At 42.6% G+C, this 20,286-nt stretch overlaps 1 protein-coding gene across 5 annotated transcripts in view; it reads right to left on the bottom strand.

Annotated features, from left to right (window-relative positions):
* VTI1A (vesicle transport through interaction with t-SNAREs 1A) overlaps positions 1–20,286 on the bottom strand; it is a 350,627-nt gene that overhangs the window by 85,698 nt on the left and 244,643 nt on the right. Inside the window, exon 10 of one of the 5 annotated variants that reach the window (XM_049645767.1) lies at positions 12,766–18,575. The exons of the other annotated variants lie outside the window; for them this stretch is intronic. The gene's annotated coding sequence lies outside the window, so the exon portion shown is untranslated. Of the gene's footprint in view, positions 1–12,765; positions 18,576–20,286 lie in introns of those variants that run through there. 5 annotated transcript variants of the gene reach the window in all.

Raw genomic sequence — 20,286 nt, 5'->3', positions numbered from 1 at the left:
TTATTATTTTTTTTTATTGGAAGTCATGTCAAATTACATGATGGTTTTAGAGACTGGAGGTTCATCCACCCTTCAGCCCCCTCGCCCCCCACATGTAGCTAACTTTGTATTATCTCCCAGATTCACAGACATCAGTCAACCAACGTCAGTGAGAGCATTCAGAACTTGCTCACTTAGGTTCTGAACGAGTCCTACACTTGATACAAACAGTCATTACAGACCCAGAATGGAACAAAGAAGGCAGATATTTACTAGTGAAAAACTGAAGTTCCTTAATCACCTTAATATATATAATCAAATGGAAATGATACATTACTCAGGCTAATTATATATAATTTCTTGGCATTAGGTATAAATTATTCAGACTATATCAAGGGAAAAAAAAAGATTCTTCTTCATAGCAGAATTTTCATTGTGAAATAGATCTCACAGCAAATCCCATCTTTCTGGTATCTCCCCTTAAGTCTTTGATGACTTAAGTTTGTTTTCCCCAGTTTTTTCCAAGCTGAGGCTGTGCTGTGATTTTGGTAGTTGGAATTGGTCTTTTCATGATCGCTTCCTGGTTTGGTCAACAAGTGGCCCTTGAGTAAAATGTTGAGAAGAAAGTGGAAAGGGCAAAGAGGATGGAACAAAAAAGGTGAGCAGAAGAAAGAAGGACAAAGAGCGGGGACAAAACAAGGAGGGAAGACAGAGAGAAGTTTAAAATCACCCAGAAGGTACACATTATAATAAACAGGATGGACAAATGCTCAGTGCCAGAGACTGACATGAGACGAACTGCCGATGTGGGCAGGTCACCTGTCAGAGGGGCTCCGTGTGTTGGTGAACTGGCAGGAAGTGACACTCAGGCACGCGGGCTCCGTGCCATCCCTCGCTCTAAATGAAATTAAAGGGACCTCTCACAGTTGCTCTTCGGGACTGACAAGTTCAAGCCACAAGGTGACGATCAGCTGGCAGGGCTCTCTCTGCTTTACAAAGGTGTGCCGAGGGCAGGGATTATCAATAAACTCCAAGAGATGCATTCTCGCAAGTAGAAATGGAAAACTCAAGGTCTAGCAAAGTCTTTAACGACGCAGAGACACCGTCGCAGAATGGAGGAAATCTATGGTCCATGGGTGGCTGTAATCTCTCTCCCTTAACAAGCCCATTTCCACCTTTAAAAACAACTCAGATAGCTCATATGTTCTTCTAAGGAGCTCAGTGTGATCTGTACAAATGGCTAGCATTGTTTTCATGCTGTTTGGTGAGAAATATGCCCTCTTTTACAGTCAGTGAGGCCCAGGTCTAGAGAAGCTAAATGACTCATCCCAGGTGAAGCTGCCGGAGAGAGAGGTCCTGGATCTGAGGTCAGCATGCCGAGCCCTTGGCCCTGGAACTTTCCAGGGGAGTATCAGGTTTACTACCCACACAGAGGGTTGGAGGAACTCTAGAATCACACCCAGACATGACCGTTGGCAGAAGTACTGCATCCCTGAGAAGACACAGGTCCCTTTTCGAAGTCTTTGTAGAGAGCATTTTATAGGTCTCTGGCCTGCTATCAGACAATCCTCAAATGGAGTGCTGACCTGACTGTATTTTATTTAAAACAAATTTTTTAAACGTTTATTCATTTTTGAGAGACAGACCGCAAGTGGGAGAGGAGCAGACAGAGAGGGAGACACAGAATCCGAAGCAGGCTCCAGGCTCTGAGCTGTCAGCACAGAGCCCGATGCGGGGCTCGAACTCACGGGGACCGTGAGATCATGACCTGAGCCGAAGTCGGACACCCAACTGACTGAGCCACCCCAGTGCCCCTGACCTGACTGTGTTTAGTTGCCACGTGTTCCCATCAATGACACTGTGCTAGACCGTAGGAGGCGCTGCTCCTTCACCACTTGGCAGTGCAGAAGCATCAATTTGTGAAGGTCACTTGCAAGCGCTCATGAATCCGTGTCGTATTTCCCGCTACTTCTGTTGTATGGATTCGATTTCCTGGAGGAAGAGTTTTTGTACAATTCTACACAGGGACATAACTTCTTCCCCTCATAGACCCTTCGTTTCTTCAAGTGCAAGACCGAGACAACAGTTCCTATCTTTTGGGCTTGTTCACACTTAAAGATAAACACATTGCCTGGCACAAAAAAGGCCCGCAACGAGTGGTAATTATCACAATTATTATCACAGAAAAAGAAGTGGGAGTGGCCGTTTAAGGCTATGAGAACACCTTTATTTTCATATTCTTCTTCCCAGAGGATTAAACTGCTCAAGTCTGTTTGCATTTTCTTTCTTTCTTTTTTTTTTGGTCCCTGCTGATATCAACTCATTATTTAAAGAGTGTTAGCAAAGTTAATCCAAGAGAAACATACATTCTGTGTCATTGATCTCTTTAAGTGACACTTTTTTCATTAATTATTACCTTTCAGTGATAGCGCTGTGACCAGTTTCTATTCCCTCTGGGGGCTTATGAGAATTCAGGGATAAAAAGTGGTTTGGAACCTTTCTGTAGTCAAGGAGTACAGGAGCCTCTCTTTTAAACTTGTAAGAAGAAAACAAAGGCAAACAAAACAAAATACAAAAACAAAGGAAAAATGCCCTAGAGGCCAGCATAATTGTTAAGGCTGAGAAGTTAGACCAGCTTGACCACTTATGAGGGACATGATCTGAGTAAGTTGTTTGCTTAATCTATGAAATGAAATCATAAAAACATTGATCTCTTAGGGATATTAAAGGCTTTTAAACTCCACTAGCAAAGAATAGGTAGCCTATGCCTGGTACATAGATGCACTCAAGAAATGGTTGCCATAATCATGTTCCTATCAATAAACTGTAGAGGAGTTAGGGCACTGGTGCAGAAAACATTTACTGGTAGATATTATTGGGGAACAGTAGGGGTAATAATGTTCTAGTAACATCTACCCCAGATTCCCCCCCCCCCCCCCGCCCTTTACATAGAGTGATTCTATTCCTTTTCTTCCATTTCAGGAAATTCGTTTGTACTTGAAAACAGTCATTAAGCTGAGCCCTGTGTGATGTATGTGTTTAAAAAATGTGGTGGTGACACCTGGGGTTATCAGTCTTTTTATTTGTGGAGACAAAGGTCATATCAGACTTCAGCGATTGTGCATTTCTGGGCCCACGTACTGTGGACACGCTCCTACTGCCCTCAGTAGCCTGTGCACGGGAGGCAGGACAAAATTTTTTCTGGAGGGGTCTTTCTTATAAGGAGATAGAGCAGACATCCTGTGTTATTCAGAAGGGATGTTAGAAAACAAAGTTACTTCCAGAAACTTCTGGTTCACTTAATAGTCATTGATAAATATGAGCCAGTTGTCACTTTGTAGCAAAAGCCCATATACCATCTCCTGCTCATTTCATCAGTTGTGTGGGAGAGTCTCAATTTTTCTACTTCAGTTAATATTTCTAATTCTCCTCAACTGAAAGGAAGGGGAGAAGGAGGAAAGGAAAAGAAAAATAAAGAGGGAACTCTGTCTCTTTAAGTGGGGTCTGCATCCATAGAATCTGAGACCCATCCTGAGGTAAAAATCCCTTTCTCTGGTAAATGAGACAGCTGGTGGCTTCCAGTTCAAGCCGCCTTGTCAGCAGCCTGTGTCACAGATGCACCGCGTGGTGTCAAGGAGGCTGCAGGGTGGACCAAGGCATGCTGGGAGTGTGGAGCGGACTCTTGCGGTGCCAGCCACGGTGAGGGTGGGGAAGGGCAGGGTCCTCCCTAGGCCTGTCTGTTCTCAGGCCAGGAGTCTTGAGAGCTAAAGGTGATGTTTCACGAGCCCAGTTTCTAAAGACAAGATTTTGGATTCCTTCAAAGAGTGGATTTTACTAATCCCGGATCCTCAGGGAAGATAGAAAGAGATGATAGAAAGGTTTGGGAGAAGGAAAAAACTGGGCAAGGAATATGCTACCCTTTCTTTTCTATCCTTTCATTTATGCCGTCTCATTCTGGAGATTAAATAAATTACGTTCTTCCCACCATCAGGGGTACTATACGCGAGACCACTCGAATTTTTCTGCCCTGAAAATGGGCCCCATTTGTTACTGACTTGTTAATTCACACTGAAATTAATTCACAGTGAAATGTATACACTGAAACGCATGCCATCCCGAAAGCCTCACGACTTCTGTGAGGACTACCTACTTAACGTTACTCCGCTTAGCTCATGTTCTGTGAGACTGTTCAGTGAATACCGACTGCTTATGATTTATTTCCTATCACGCTTCCTTCATGTAGGTAACTCCGACTTCTTAGGAATTACAGCAGTTTCCCCCCTCCCCCCCACAGGGTTCTCATTAGGGAAAGAACGTGCCTTCTCTCTTTGGAGAGCAGTTTTGCTCAGCTCTGTCCTAGGTAAGCTTTATAGAGGTGGCCAGTGGACACAAATCCGAACCAAGTGCCAACAGAGCCACAGGCTAAAGCAACGGGACAGTAGGCTGAGTGAAGGTATTCTGGGTTTCCCTGCTGTTGCCTCTTACGTCGTCAGAGATGGAAGGACCAGGTTTTGCTTCCAGCCATTGTGAACTGATAAGGGGTGGTCCTGCTCTCACGGCCACCACGCAGCTCCTGCCGCCTGCAACTCACCAAGCGCGCTCGACAGCGTCCCAAATGGTTTGTGTCCTGGTCGAGGAGACAAGGCCACTGACCACGTGCTTACATGTTGTAGCAAATACCACGTTGCCATGAATGTTTTTAAATGCTTACTCTCAGTTTTGACACTTAAGATGTCCCAGGCTGACACCAGATAGTTCACGGACCAGCGTGAGGAGTAGCTCTAGACCAAAGGATGAATAACGTTTGCTGGAATGTTTTAAAGCTGTCACCTTGGCACTAGATACGTGCCTCTCGTCCGGATTCTACCCGACCTCCAAACTCTACCGCTTCCAACAAGACAATGCAAATCAGGACCTAGTCCGTGAAAACAAATTTAACTCCAAGATAATCTGAATTCCTCGAAGCCAATGAAATTGTCTACCGAATCTTGTGTGTATGCACCTTTTTCTAGAAAGTCCAGATGGGTACATGGCCTAGAAATGGTTAAGAGAAACTAATGCCTCAACACTTTTTCATCACCTGGCAACTCTAGTTACAAATTTCAACAGGCAACCACCTAAGCTTCCCTGGAAAATACACACACCTGAGGGGACTGCTGGTTTTATAAAGCCTCCCCAGCTCTGGTGGGTGGGCTATTTCCATGGTGTTTCAAAACACTGTTGTTCTGGGTTAAGAAATAGACTGGATTTGTCTACCAAAGACTTGGATAGCGACGGGAGGTTAACTCTCTCCAAAAAATAAATAAAAATAGCCTCTTAAAAAAAGAGTGTCACTATTCTTCAGCATTATGGAAGTATTCCCTACATCGGCGTCTCAGAAGCTTGGAGGCAAGCGAGGCATCCAACTTAGAAGGGAGAGGTGAAAGTGTAGAGAGAGGAGGTAGGGGCTGCTTGCAGGACAGGTGAGTGCTGGCTGGTATGAGTGATGGGGGCGGGAGTATCCAGGTGGAACCAGAGGTCCACAGAGAGCAGGGCCGAGGACATAACCAGGAGGTGAAGTTACCATTCCAATATACACAGAACCGTTTTAAGAGGAAATCTATCCCTAGTGCCCAGACCATGGTCTTTACATACTATTTCCCACAGAAAGGAACCAGGATTCCTTGTAGAAACAGCTGATTCCATGTCTGGGCCAGGAATCCGGGGTATCTTACTCTGCTAGAGAAGAAAGCCTAGGGGTAATTATATTAAAAGGTGACCCGAGGCAACTAGAAGGGGCTCCTATTGATCAAAGATGGGACATTTGAGCATCAAAAACAGCACTTACTACAAGAGGCTTATGCATATGAAAAAAGATAAAAACCCAAGTGTTTATAGCAATATTCAGTGACAAAGAAGCCTCACTGGCCACAATTCCTCACTGGTGGAATTCAGCGTTTTGAACATTGATAAATGGAAAGAAGCATTTATGATGCTTTTCTTGTATAAACTGTATTTCAGAAGAACCAAAGAGTTGATAATGATAAGTTCTTCTAAATAGAAAAATAGCTAATAAATGCAGAAAGAATGATAGAATTGAAAATCACCACTTGTAACCCCTAACGGATGTATGCAGTGATATCAATGGTTGGTAAAACCATTAGGTTAACAGGTCCATACAGAATTTCATAATGGACGAATCAGGCTGACCATACCTGAACCCACTGATCAATCCTGACATCAACACAAGTTGTTCTGTGCCTCCTTATGTGATGCCACATAGGTATCCTGCATCTCATTCAGTTTTTAAACTAATGACTAATTTACAGGAACAATGGAGAAGAGAGGAACATGCTGCACAGCACAAGGAAGATGCAGAGGCCAGATACATAATGTGAACATTTTTACACGACAATGATCTGCTTTTCTTCAACAAATAAGTACAGTGAAAACTGGAGGAGGATCTAGAACAGATTAAAGGACACTTAAAAATGCATCAGCCAAATGCAACAGGTGTACCTTCTTTGAACCCTGACTTAAACTGTCCAACAGTATGGGGACATCTGTGAAACAATTAGGGAAAATTGAGCCTGGACAGGTTGTTATTATTATTATTATTATTATTACATTTTTATTAAATCTGTGAGGTGTGATAAGGGTATTTGTGGTTAGGTTTTTAAAAAGTTATGCTTATATACTCTAGAGATACAAACGGAAATATTTACAGGTAAAATCAGATATCTAGGATTTGCTTAAAAATACTCTAGCAAAACAGAAAAGAAAAAGGGAAGGGAAAAGAAAGCAAGAGTGGCTAACTGTTGGTAATTGTAAAAGCTGGGTGTTGGAGAACATGGAGTTCACGACACTATTTTCTTTCTGTGTGTGTGTGTCTGTGTGTGTGTGTGTGTGTGTGTGTGTGTGCATATGTGTGAGAGAGAGAGTAAATTCCTGCAATAAAAGTTTTGTTTTCTGTTTTAAAGAGAATCTCGCAGAAAATAAAAAAAAAAAAAAAGGACAGGCAAGCTGATGAAAAACACAACCCTTATCTACTGAGTCTTGGAATTCAGGCCCATACTTGCCCCAGCCCCGGGGTCTGTGGGAGGGTGAGCACAGGTCATACGAAGGAGTTTGGTCTCACTGGTCTCTGTGGGGCAGGGTGACTAGGTGCATGGGAACTCATGGGGAAAGAGCAAGCGTGCTGAATCCACAATCCTCAAGAGAGGCTGGGCCAGCCTTCTGATTGGTGGGAGGGAAGGAGGTGTCCAGGATCTACTCTGGGAGAGGCAAGCAAGAGGATCCCAGCCATAGTCTAGCTTCCTCTTTAACCTCATTCTCAGAGCAAATGCAAAACAAGTACCAACATAACATGCCATCTGGAATTCTATAATGCACTCCTGGCAACAGGCCATGGCAAGCAACCCTCAGAGCTGTAGACGATTGGCATATTTAAAGGCCACACACATCTTTTCTTCAGCCCTCTGTCTATCCTCTTATATGTTATTAATGCATTTAGAGAACTGTAATAAATTTGGACTTGGAAGGAGTTTGGTCAAAGGCAATAACACCAAACTTGATACACAAATGACCTATTGGGACCTATAATATCTCCATGCCAGCTTTTTTCAATTAAATGACCACAACTAGCAAACAACTATTAACATGGGGCCTGTGTGGGATACAAAGATATGCAGTGTCTGCAATGGTGAGCCACAAAATGCTTGTAGAAGAAAAGGGGAAAAAAAACAGTTTCTCATATAAGTTCTTGAGACAAAGATGTTATTCAGCTTTACAATCCATTAGAGCTCCTCCCAGGAATATTCCACCGGTTTCCACAATTGCAATTGGAGGCTGCCTTGATGGAAACTGTGCTAAAGAACCTGTAATATCCGTGTAATGTCCACACCTGTCCTAAACCCCCAGAGAGTCAGGGACTCTTGTTACTCTACCCTTGGTGACTACAGCTACCTGAAATGATTCCTTCATCAACTGAAAACTAAACAGAAACTATGCCTGATTGTGCTGGTCTTTAGCTGTTTTCTGGGGCTATCCCATGTATTCAGACTGTGTTTACTTTTTTGCACCATTAGTCCAGGACATTGGTGTACCAAGCCATTGCTTCCTAGTCAATAGCAACCACGCTTTCTGAGCCACAGATCCAATCATTCAGCAGGGTGGGCCGCTTGAAATTGAGATTATCCTGAGGATTCAGGAGGTCAGCTGTCATATAGAGTGCATGCAGGTCCCGGTTATCCAACAGAAACTCAGCATGACCCTTCAGCCTAGGCCCCTGGGGTGGCAGAGTCCATTCTTAACATAGAATTAAGAGATGGACAGAACGGCAGGGGCTTATCTGGTTTAAGCCTTAGCTTCTTGCAGAAAACTTCACACAGAACATTCTACAGCTCTCCCCTGACTTACAATTGGGGTTACGTCCCAATAAACCTATCGGAAGTGGAAAATATTGCGAGTCAAAAAAACATTTGTCACACCTAACCTACTGAACCACGTAACTTAGCTTCACTGACCTTAAATGTGCTCAGAACTCTGACATTAGCCTACAAGTTGGACAAAATCACATAATACGATGCCTATTTTATAATAAAGTAGAAATAATATGCTGAATATCTCATGTGACTTATGGAATATAAAATCATTGAACACAAAGCCTGTTTTATAATAAAAAATAAATATGTTGAATGTCTCATGTGATTTATTGACTACTGTAGTGAAAGTGAAGAACACAATGGTTGTATGGGGACAGGATGGTCGTAAGTGTAGCCGTTTTGACCCTCACGATCACGTGGCTGACTGGGAGCCGCCCCTGCCCAGCAACACGAGAGAGTACTCTATGCTGTGTCGCCGGCCTGAGAAAAGATCAAAATTCAAAGGCTGAAGTATGGTTTCTACCGGACGCGTGCTGCTGTTGTGCCACCGTGACACTGGAAATTTGTAAGTTGAACCGCCGTACGTTGGGGACCCTTTGTACTTCACTGGGAGGTTCTGAGTCTGAGGAAGGACGCTGATGACGTTGCAGCAGAGTTCTTCATTTACAAGGAAGGTCCAGTCCTGTCGGAAGCTCTGTACAGAGCGAACCATCTCCCCAGTAGTCACTTAGCCCCCAGCCCTAGCCAGACTACCGTTGCTGCTGCTTCTACTACCACTAACAACACAACAGTGGTGATGACAATAATTGCAATATCAAATATGTAGAGTTTTTATTTTCTTTTGGGTCTTTACTTCAGTTGTTAGCTTATAAATACCATCATAATCTCCACTTACACATTAAGAAACTGAGGCACAGAGAGATTAAGGGGCACCTGGGTGGCTCAGTCAGTTAAGCACCGGGTTCGGCTCAGGTCACGGTCTCGGGGTTTGTGAGTTCGAGTCCCATGTCGGGCTCTGTGCTGTCAGTGCAGGGCCTGTTTTGGATCCTCTGTCTCCCTCACTCTCTGCCCCTCCCCCAACTTGTTCCCTCTCTCTCTCTCTCTCTCTCAAAAATAAACATTAAAAAAAAAACAAAAAACCAAGGCATAGAGAGATTAAAATAACTTGTTGGAAGTCATAAAACTAGTAAGTGGACAAAGCCAGGCTGTCTGGCTCAAGAGCAGTAGTGTGACTCATTATGAGATACTGCCTCTTATCATACTTACGAGCACTGGCTCTGAATTAATTATCTGAATTCTGAATGGTGGCCTGACTTACAAAAGTAAATGTCCAGATTTTGCCTGAGCTCATGCTCAGACTAGACTCGTTCTTCTTAACTGTGGTTCCATATAAGAATCGCCTGGAGAGCTGTTAAGAAATACTGATGCTGGGAACCCACTCCTAGAGATTCACATTCATTCCGTCCAGGGTAGGGCCTGGTCACCTGTATTTTTAAAATGTTCTCCAGGTGATTCTCAGGTGCAACCAGAGCTGAGAACCACTGGGTGCGACTGAAGTACTTTGCAAAGGTAAAAAAATACATTTGACATTGCTGTATACCTTCTCTTCCCTCTTGGATTGTCACAGAGGACAATGGTGTATTAAAGGCTCTCATTCAAACTTACTTGAACATGGAACCGTTGTTGCACATAGTGTCTAGAAATGTAGATGGGAACTGCTGTTCTAACCACTTGGAAACCAGCAACTTAGGTTAATAAACTTGGTTTCTCTCTTTCAAACAGAAAACTCTGCACCTTTAACGTCCAAGATGAAAATTCATGAGAGTGAAAGTTTCTTTCTTCAATAAGGACACAGAAGATCCTTAAGCCAGCTTATTCTCTTAACTAAAAAAGATCCACAATCTCATAGTTGAAAGGGACCTTAAATGCCATCTAATTTCTCTTGGTACCACTAACACACACACACACACACACACACACACACACACACACACACCCCAATGCAGAAATCCTTTCTAGAGCATTTTCCCAGATGGTCATCCAGCTCTAGCTTGAACAGTTCAATGACAAGAGACCTCACTCCTTCACAAGACAACACATTTCATTGTTGGACGGATCAAGTCTTCTTTATATGGGCTCCAAATTGCCTCCCTATAACTTCTACTTAGTCACAGCTCTGTTGTTGTCTGGAATAATGGTATAAAGTCTCTTTTTCTTTCAAATGAGTGTCCTTCAGCACATCATTAAGGCGGAGCATCGTACATTGGAGGGAACACAGAACTACACAGGAGCCAAGACACTCGGATAGGAGATGTAGGTCTGCCTCAGACCTTATCTTTCAGCAACTGAAGCACTTCAGGCATCAGTGTATCATGAATAAGAACAAAGACAATGAAAAACTTGTCTTGCATAACTGTAAGCATCAAAATAAAAGTCTAAGTGAAGGCTTTGTAACTGAAAAGTACTCTACAAACATGTTATTATATTAGTAGATAATTTAAAGTATTATATTTTTATACCTGAACAATTCTTCTGTCATTTGGCACATGTATTGTGTTTCCGAAGTTACGAACATTGGATTTGTTACCTAACTAGATTAACGATGGTGAAGGAGTGCTCCATGACGCCACCTATCTGTTACTTGCATCAATGATTTAGTGATCAGAAATCAAAGTCTTCCAAGGTGGCATGGGTCACAGTGCGCTGATGCTGTCCTTCAGGAGTCTGGCAGACCAGAGGAAACAAAGAGAACTCTGGACTTGAAATCAGAAGGTCTGGGTTTGAATCTGCCATTTACTAGATAGGTGCCATTGAACAAGTCCATTAACCCATTTCCCCACACATAAAAAGGGAGGATGATAACATCAATCTAACCTATACTACACTTAGGATAAAGTAAAACAAAATGTGTTAAGTGCTCAACAATAAATGTTACTGATTCTCATTTCAGAGCATTTCACCATTGCCGTGTTTTTCAAATCAGTGAGAAGCCATTTGAAAAGTATATTATATTCTCTCTAAAGTAAATAGAACACTTGGTTACCTGGATTCCACCTGGATAGAGTTCCAACTCTGCCATTAATTCCCGGTGTGACTCCCATATTAGGCCTTCGGTTTCCTAATTTGCAAAATGAATTAATTGGACAAGCTGATCTTTAAGCCCTTTTCTAGGTATGGTTCTGGGACCACCAATATTCTTACACAAATCAAGTTGGAAAAGTTTCAGAAGTAAATTGGTTTCTGAGATCAATTTAGTTATTCCACAATCCCCAAATACTTCCAGAGCAAAAACAACGTCTTCAGTTTGCAAGTCTGTTTGAAAACTACCCCCCTTTAGGAAGATATATTTGTTTCCAACTAAGTTCTGCTAGCCAGGTTCCTGAGGTGAGGTACCAGAATTAAAACAAAACAAAAAAAAAGAAACAAAACAAAAAAAACAACCCTCAATAAAACCAGACATTTCTCCAAAGAAGAAATACAAATGGCCAATAAGCACATAAAAACATGCCTGACATCTTAGAGAGTAGAGGGATGCAGATCAAAACCACAATGAGATAGTTTCTCACACCCCCTGGGATAACTATAATCAAGAAGACAGACAATAACAAGTGTTGGCGAGGATGTGAAGAAATTGGAACCCTTTGCGTGTTGCTGGTGGGAATTTAAAACAGTCCAGCTACTTTAGAAAACAGTTTGGCAGTTCTTCAAAAACGTTAGACACAGAGTTACCATACGACCCAGCCATTCCACTCCTAGGTATACAGCCAGGAGAAATGAAAACACATGTCCAAGCAAAAGAAAAAACCAGCACGTGAATGCTCATGACAGTGTTGTTCATATAGCAGCATCATTCATCATGTCTATCAGTTGACAAATGGATAAATACACTTTGTATATCCATACGATGGAATATTAGTCAGCAATCAAAAGATATGAAGCACTGATATAGGCTACAACCTGGATGAACTTTGAAAACCTTACGCTAAGTGAAAGAAGCCAGACACAAAAGATCACATACTGTATGATTCCATTTAAATGAAATGTCCAGAAGAGCCAAATCCATAGAGACAGAAAGTAGATTAGTGGTTGTCAGGGGCCGCTGGGAAACAGAGAGTGGCTGTTAATGGATACCAGATTTCTTTTTGGGGTGATGAAAATGTTCTAAAATTGATGGTGGTGATGGTTGCATGACTCAGTGAATACACTGAAAGCTGCTGAACTGTACACGTTAAGTGGGTGAATCATATGATATGTAAATTATATCTCAATAAAGCTGTTAAAAACACTCAATAGAAGCACATCGTCATTAAGTTACCAGGACCAAGGATCACCTCAATTTAAATCGAAGCGCAAAGAACATGTGTGTTTGTGTAAAACTATTTTATGTGGATAATTGCTTTATATGTTCGACTGCTTTAAACCCATTTTTGCATTTGGATCATTTTTCAAGGAGGAGCTGAAATTTAAGGAAGTAAAATTGAATAAACAGGCTATTGTGGCACAAAAAGTATATTTCTTTTATTTCACTACCTAGGATTGACTCAGCGGTGTAAAATGCCATTTAAAAAAAGAATGACAAAGTTTGAATGAGAAAATGTATTTCATCGTGGAAGATAAAAGTCTTTCCTTCTCTACAGTGAATACAGGTAATTTCAGAAGCAGCGGCTCCTAATTATTCACTGTTGAAAAGCTAAAAAAAGGTTCATATTGAAAACAGTGACCTCCAGTTTGCTTCGTGAATGAAGGCAGACACAAATTCTCATTTTCCTAGAATCCTGCTTGATAACTGAGTTGGGAAAAGCATGCATTTCTTCATTACAGTGCAGTCGACTGTTCATTTAAATAACAATAAGCTGCATAAAAGTCACAAAAGCATTATCTAGCAATTCCACTGTGTTGAAATGCATTATTAGTGCTAACAATGCCAAATAGAGTAAATAAATGACTGGCTTCTTATTTTCAGCATTATTCCTGATTACTTAGCTTTATGAAAGGGTAGCATTATTATTAGCGGTGCATTCAACACCTTGGTCAACACTATTTGCTTGGATAACTCTTGAACTGGAAGGGATTTTAAAATAGAGCTATGTTTTTTTCTAGGTTATCCAAGAGCGAAAAAAAAAAACCCTCCAATCCACTGCTTATGTATCATACATTTTTAACAGAAAATATTTGAAGAACCCAACTTCTGTTCACTATATATGTGTAAAAAGTGGAATTAAGGTCCTCATTAAAGATAGCACACTTGCAATAGTACTTATTTAAAAATGTAAAATTTACATCAATAGTTTAACTTTACATCAGAAGATTTCCTACCAAGAACATGCTAATGCTTCCATTTTTTAAACTTCCTGGAGTCCAACGTCTGGGCCTTTTTTTTTTTTTTTTTACTTTTTTCTTTTCTCACTCCCTGAAATATGCAGTACTCCCCAAAATGCCACTGATTAAACTTGTTACGAGAGCACCATCAATCGTCCGAGTGCATGGCAAATAAAAGGAGAGATTTCAAATCATTCACTCCTGAGTCTCTAGTCTGCTTTGGTTAGATGAAAAGAGGCATCTCAGTTAAAGATCTGAGCCATATTTGGCTTTAACAGTGCCTGATCGAAGTACGACTCCCCTGAAATGGGGCGACAGGATATATGCTTATAAAGTGGTATCATCCTAAGGGGAACATTGCACACCAGGGTGATTGACTCTCCTTCAGAAAATGGAAGTTTTTTGGTGTGTGTGTGTGTGTGTGTGTGTGCACTGAAGCCTTAGATTATGGTGTAGGAAGGGAGCAGGAAACACAACAAGGAGCACATTAATATTCAGGTAAAGGATTATGTGAGTAGAGGGAGAAATTCTTGAAGGGTGTGGCACATGATGTATTTTCTAAAATTGGCTGCAAGAGTACTTCCCATCCCATTGGTTTTCCACAGCCTTGCCCTCCCCACATCAAGGGATAGAGTCTGGGTCTCACCCTGCTGAAATGTGGTGGGTCCCTGTGACTGTCTTCATGAACAGAATGTCCCAGCGGTGACACGTATGACTTCCTAGGCTAGGTTAGAAAAAGCCACGCAGCTTCTGCCAATCTTGCTCTTGGAACGCATCTTTGGGGCCCTGTGGTGCCAAGCCGGAGGCCGCCATGCTGTAAGGAAGCCCAGACTAGCTCCTGCAGAGAGACGACCTGGAAAGGCCTTGAGACAACGAAGCAATGAAGGGCCCAGGCAGTCCCTAGCTGCTACGGGATCTTGTCTCTTCCCAACTGTTTCCGCTCCAGGCTCTGTCTGAAGACAATCTCATAAGAGACTTGGAGTCAGGACACCCAGCCAAGCTGTTCCTCATTTCCCGACCCACAGAAATTGTGAGTGATAACGAAGTTATGGCTCATTATTGTTGTTCTAAGCCGCTACATTTTGGCGGGGTTACTTACACAGCAGTAGACAACTGGGAGAAGAGGAAAGGAAACCTGAATGAAGACTCCTATCCTAAATAACGCAGAGGGCACGTATGAAGTCTAGTCTTTTAAACCATGACTTTTAGCTAAAAGTAACAGAGAAAGACTCCTTGTAAATCAACAAGGCAAGCCCCAGTTCAGTACTGATTCAGAGCTTAGAACTCCTCCCCGCAGTGGCCAACGTCCCCACAGTGAAAGGTCTAGATTCCCACACACAGGAAGGGCAGCAGGGGTGTGAGGAAACTTACCTTGAACTACATTTATGCAGCAAGCACAGTCCTCTGACTGTTTGCTTGGGGTGGTCCTGGCTGTGATGGGCAGGGAAGCTACAGCCCCTCTAAGACACCCACTGGTACAACCACTGATTCCTGCCTTGCTTTTCATGCTGGAGTAAAACTGTACAGTCTGCAGTTCCCGAGCACAACATATATTTTAACGCCTCCATGTCCCTCTTTTCTCTTATTTGGCTAACTCACACGTACTCTTCAGAACTCAGGCCAGGCATCACCAACCCCAGGAAGTCCAACAGGGAAAAGAATTCTTTGTGTACACTTATTGTTACATCGTATTAAAGTTTATGAAAACAGTTCTTCTTAAGGTGTGTTTTCTCACTGGATTGTGTATATTGACAAGGAGATACAAATTCTTTACATTTGTATCTTTACTACCTAAGGCCTCCCTTGGTCACAGCAGCTGGTGCTCAGTAAACGGGTGTGGAAATGAACAGGTAAAGGTAAGTTGGCTTCAAAGGACTCCTTTGGTGACAATGTCTCTAATGCATTTCAAACATCCCATGCTCTGCCCTGATCTCGTTTGGAAACCTCTGTCTGGTAAATTCCTAGGAGAACACTGCATCAGAATTTCGTTCGTGGCATTTTCCTCATCTTCCACCCTCATTCTCCGTACCTTCTATCTTGGACCATACTGGCGTGTATTCCTCCTAGGTCCACTTTCTAGATGGTCCACTCCACAGTGGCCAGTTTCTATCCCGAGCACCAAGAATGGCGGTTCACATACTTGGGGTTGGCTTGGTAAAGCAGTGCATCTTCCCTGTGTGAGTACACTTTTACAAAGTCATGACTGACTTAGTCATCTCTTTTCTGGGGTTAGCAACTCTGCCTCCAACAAGTCTGGAAAATGCACGAGCCTTAGACATGTTCAACAGGTGATGTCAAGATGCACTCAAATGATTTAAGGACAACCTGCCAAAGTCCTCAGAAGCTTACTGCGCCCTTGAAGTAGGTCATCCTCGGGAGCGGTTGCTTTTCATCTACCCAGCAGGTGTGTGTCATCAAATAAATATCTTAAAATGTCTTCTAGCCAGGAACAAATATCTGGCAGGAAAAAGGAAGTGCACAGGCTCACTGACTGGAGGTCTACAAGGAGAGCATGAGCCGCCTTTATTCAAACATACAAAACTATATTTTTATTAACAGCATGGTTCCACCCCTCCCATTTATTGTTCCCTGTCCAGTCACCTGCCCTCCTCCCCCAACTAAAAGGCTTCCCAAAAGAAACTAGTCTCAGTTTTTAAACTTCATTGATAAAGGTTTTAACAAAGAGGATCCCTCAAACCTGGCACCACAAAAGCATATTCTTCCCCCCCCCCAATAAAACTGTGATTTTAATAACAATCATCATAACAGGTAAGCAATCTTGGCTCACTTGGCTCTGTCTCCTATCTCCTGCCCTCTTTCTTTTCTCTTTTCTTTCCTCTTCTTTCCTTCTTTCTTTCTTTCTTTCTTTCTTTCTTTCTTTCTTTCTTTCTTTCTTTGTTTTTTTAGTGTTTAAATTAGTCATTAGTTTTATCTTCCTTCTTTTTTGGCTCGGAGATTCAGGAGACATTAAAATTCAGTAATTTGTGATATTTCATTTTTGTAAGATGAGGAAGAACTTAAATAATATGGCACAGTTTGTTCTTGAATGTTCCTGAGCCCGGTTAGCAGGTATCACTGGACCCAAATATTTAAAAAAAATTATTATAAGAAAACATAAGCCTGTGGTTTAACCCTGACTTCAAAGTTACGGGAACAGCTTAAAAGAGGAAATATTTGGGCTCAAATGTGGATAAGTTTTGGTTTTAATTTTATGCACATAACTCCCAGAGCCAAAAATAATTCTAAGAGAACCATGAACACGGTGCACATCATGTGAGATTGAAAAGGCTGGCTCGTAATTATTTCAAGATGAATTGTGTAGACCACTGTAATTTTTTATTCACATGAAGGTTATCCACTAATATAATGGTGGATTTTGTGAGATCAGGGTTTTCTGAACTCACTGTGTTTTCTAGACACTCAAATACCGTTTTCCTGACTTTACCATACCTGAGCATCACCTGAGCTAGTATTTACTTAAATGTTTTCTTTAGATCAACTCTAAATTGTCCTTTTAAAGAAAAAAAAAAATCACCTCATCTCAAGCAATAAGAACAGTAAAACCATGTTCTTAAATTTGCTCTTTTGGGGAAAAAACTGAGTTAAAGTAAAAGCTGCCTCTCTCAGAAGAAACATAAGTGGTTGATCTTTCCATTGATAAATATTTATTAAGCACCTACTATGTGCCAAGCCCTCTTGCCGATGCTGGGTTTACGGCAGCAAACAACACTAGGTTGCTGCTCTTGTTGGGCTTATATCCTCTGGGAGGAGATGACAATGAACAAACAGATACATAATATAATTCCCAGTAGTGACATGTGCTATGAAGAAAGACAGCAGGGAAAGGGCACAGAGCGGTGACAGGGGTATTTGAGCAGAAATGCAACACAGCATGGAAAACAGTGGCCTATTCTAAACAGAGGTAAAGGTCTACAGAGTTCATAATATTACCTGTCTCCATTTTCACTCTTATAAAACTCTGTTATGCCCCAAGACTAGGTCTGAGTGTGGTTTACCTTCCTCAGACTGCTTTTCCAGTCATAGAGACTACTGTGTCTCATAGGCTGAGTGTTCGCTGGGGAATGCCCTTCTGGGACAGGCTGGCCTGGATGCAACCGGTTACAGGGGGAGATTCAGACACCAGAACGGGACCACGGTGCTAGGAAGGGAAGAATAGAAGGAAAGAGCTGGGCACCAAAAAACCAAAGACCTGTTTGGCCATTTTGCTATTTTGCCTGTGGTCTCAGGGTAGCAATCTCCATGTGCCATAAGGAAATTATTTCTTGTGCCAACCTTGGCACACATATGTGGGTTGTTCAGGCCCACGGTGGCCCATGCTCCCCAGCTAAGGTGGGAGGAGCTGGTAAATACACACCTTAAGTATTTTCTGAAAACTCTGATTCTCAAGTTATTGACTGAAAACATCAGTGATAATCTAAATGAAGCATTTGAATAGTTTATAGTTAATAGTTTAATAGAAGCTTAGTCTGACCTTTTCTAAGTTTATTTATTTGAGAGAGACAGAGAGAGAGCACATGCAGGGGAGGAGCAGACAGAGAGGGGGACAGAGGATCTGAAGCAGGCTCTGTGCTGACAGCAGAACGCCCGATGTGGGGCTCGAACTCACGAGCCACGAGACCATGACCTGAACCAAAGTCAGAAGCTTCACCGACTGAGCCACCCAGGCGCCCCCATAGTCTGATTTTTAACAGGCATTTCAGTTTGACCACATGCATTACTTATGTTCCTTGGAGGCTGACTGCATGATGAGAACCCAGCTGGTATCAGGTTTCAGACAAGGAGAGCTGAGCGCTTAAGGCTGATGGACAGGAGTAGCTGCAATCGTGGCTGAGACTTGATAGTTGTGTGACTTTGTGCAAGTTACTGAACTTTTCTAAGCCTCAGTTTCCTCATCTGTAAAAGAAAATAATAATGCCTCCCTTACAGATTTGCTCTGAGGGTTAAATGAAATGAAATTACGTAATGATTATAGAGCACTTGCCATGTAAGTGCTTTTTTTTTTTTTAACGTTTATTTATTTTTGAGAGAGAGAGAGAGAGAGCAGAGGAAGGGCAGAGAGAGAGGGAGACACAGAATCGGAAGCAGGCTCCAGGCTCTGAGCTGTCAGCACAGAGCCCGACGCGGGGCTCGAACTCATGGACCGCGAGATCGTGACCTGAGCCGAAGTTGGATGCTTAACTGACTGAGTTACCCAGACTCCCCACATATAAGTGCTCTTAAAATAAATGGCAATTAGGATGATAACAGCAATCATGACAATAAGTGTTAAGAAATTTGTGGGGTGCCTGGGTGGCTCAATCGGTTGGGCGTCCGACTTTGGCTCAGGTCATGTTCTCATGGTTCGTGCGTTCGAGCCCTGCGTCGGGCTGTGTGCTGACAGCTCAGAGCCTGGAGTCTGCTTTCGGTTCTGTGTCTCCCTCTCTCTCTGCCCCTCCCCCACTCACACTGTGTGTGTGTATCTCTCTGTCAAGAATAAATAAACATTAAAACAATTTTTTAAAAAAAAAATAAATCATTCGCTAGGTACTTCTGGTTTGGAAACAGAGGAAAAGACCTGTTTTCTAGATTCCGAAGAGGCTTAAAATAACCAACAGTTTTGCAGGTGACCGCAGGTACTCTGGTGGGCTGGTGAGGGCAGCACGGTGGTCAGACAGAGACAGGAACTGGGGAGGGAGGAGTTATCCACAGGGACCATGGCCCAGCCTCCAATCTAAGAGGTTCAGAATGGGATAGGGAGTGGGGGCCATTCCAGACAGTCTCGGGTAGACATGAAGACATGGGAAGGAGCTCTCTAGAGCTACGACAGGGGTCCTAGATCAGAAACAGGAGACAGAAGGTCAGTGGAATGTGTCCTCTGCATCTGGGGCTGGTTTCAGAGGCCTCCTCGTGGTGGCTGCAGCATTTGCTCCACTGAATTTGAAAGGTGCTCGGCTGGTCACCCTGAATTTAAAAACAACAGGAGAGCACATCCCGATGGTCTGAATCCATTCAATCTGCATACGGGCACAGTGAGATGTTATGTAATCAAAACCCCTTGAACCTGCACCGGTCTCCATTAGCAACAGAAGCAAATCAGTTCATGTTTGCGGGAGGGAGCAGTGGAAGTGAAAAGCGAATGGAAAGCCAAGGTGGGCAAGTCTGTCCTGTGTGAGATTTTCCTTAACAGGTCCTGTGTTGCACTGTGCACGGCTTCTCTGGGAAAGGAAATGCCTTTCTACTCAGTTTCACACCGCCCCCTCCATCAACATATATTCTTTTTTCTTTCTTCCCCTCTGGGTTAGTATATATTTAATTGGATTTGTGTCATTGACATATGCCTATGTGTTTGTGATATAATATTTTATTTAATATAGCTGGATTATATCATTCAGTCCACATATAGTTATTGAGTCCTACTGTGTATCTGGCCAAAAAATCATTAAGAAGACGAGCATTTCCAGGAGGACTTTAATTTTTGTACTCCACAGTTACGAGCTTTTGCCAAGAATACATGTCAGGCCTCCAATTTGCTTCTATACCGGTCCAGTGAGGGCAGAAATGCAAGAATACATTTTTAGTTATGAGCTGGCCAGTCCAATATAATGTGACACTTACAACTTTCTGG

The sequence above is a fragment of the Panthera uncia genome, chromosome D2 (assembly GCF_023721935.1).
Source record: "Panthera uncia isolate 11264 chromosome D2, Puncia_PCG_1.0, whole genome shotgun sequence".
In the NCBI taxonomy this organism is placed as follows: domain Eukaryota; kingdom Metazoa; phylum Chordata; class Mammalia; order Carnivora; family Felidae; genus Panthera; species Panthera uncia.
This window is presented reverse-complemented; position numbering and strand designations above follow the sequence as displayed.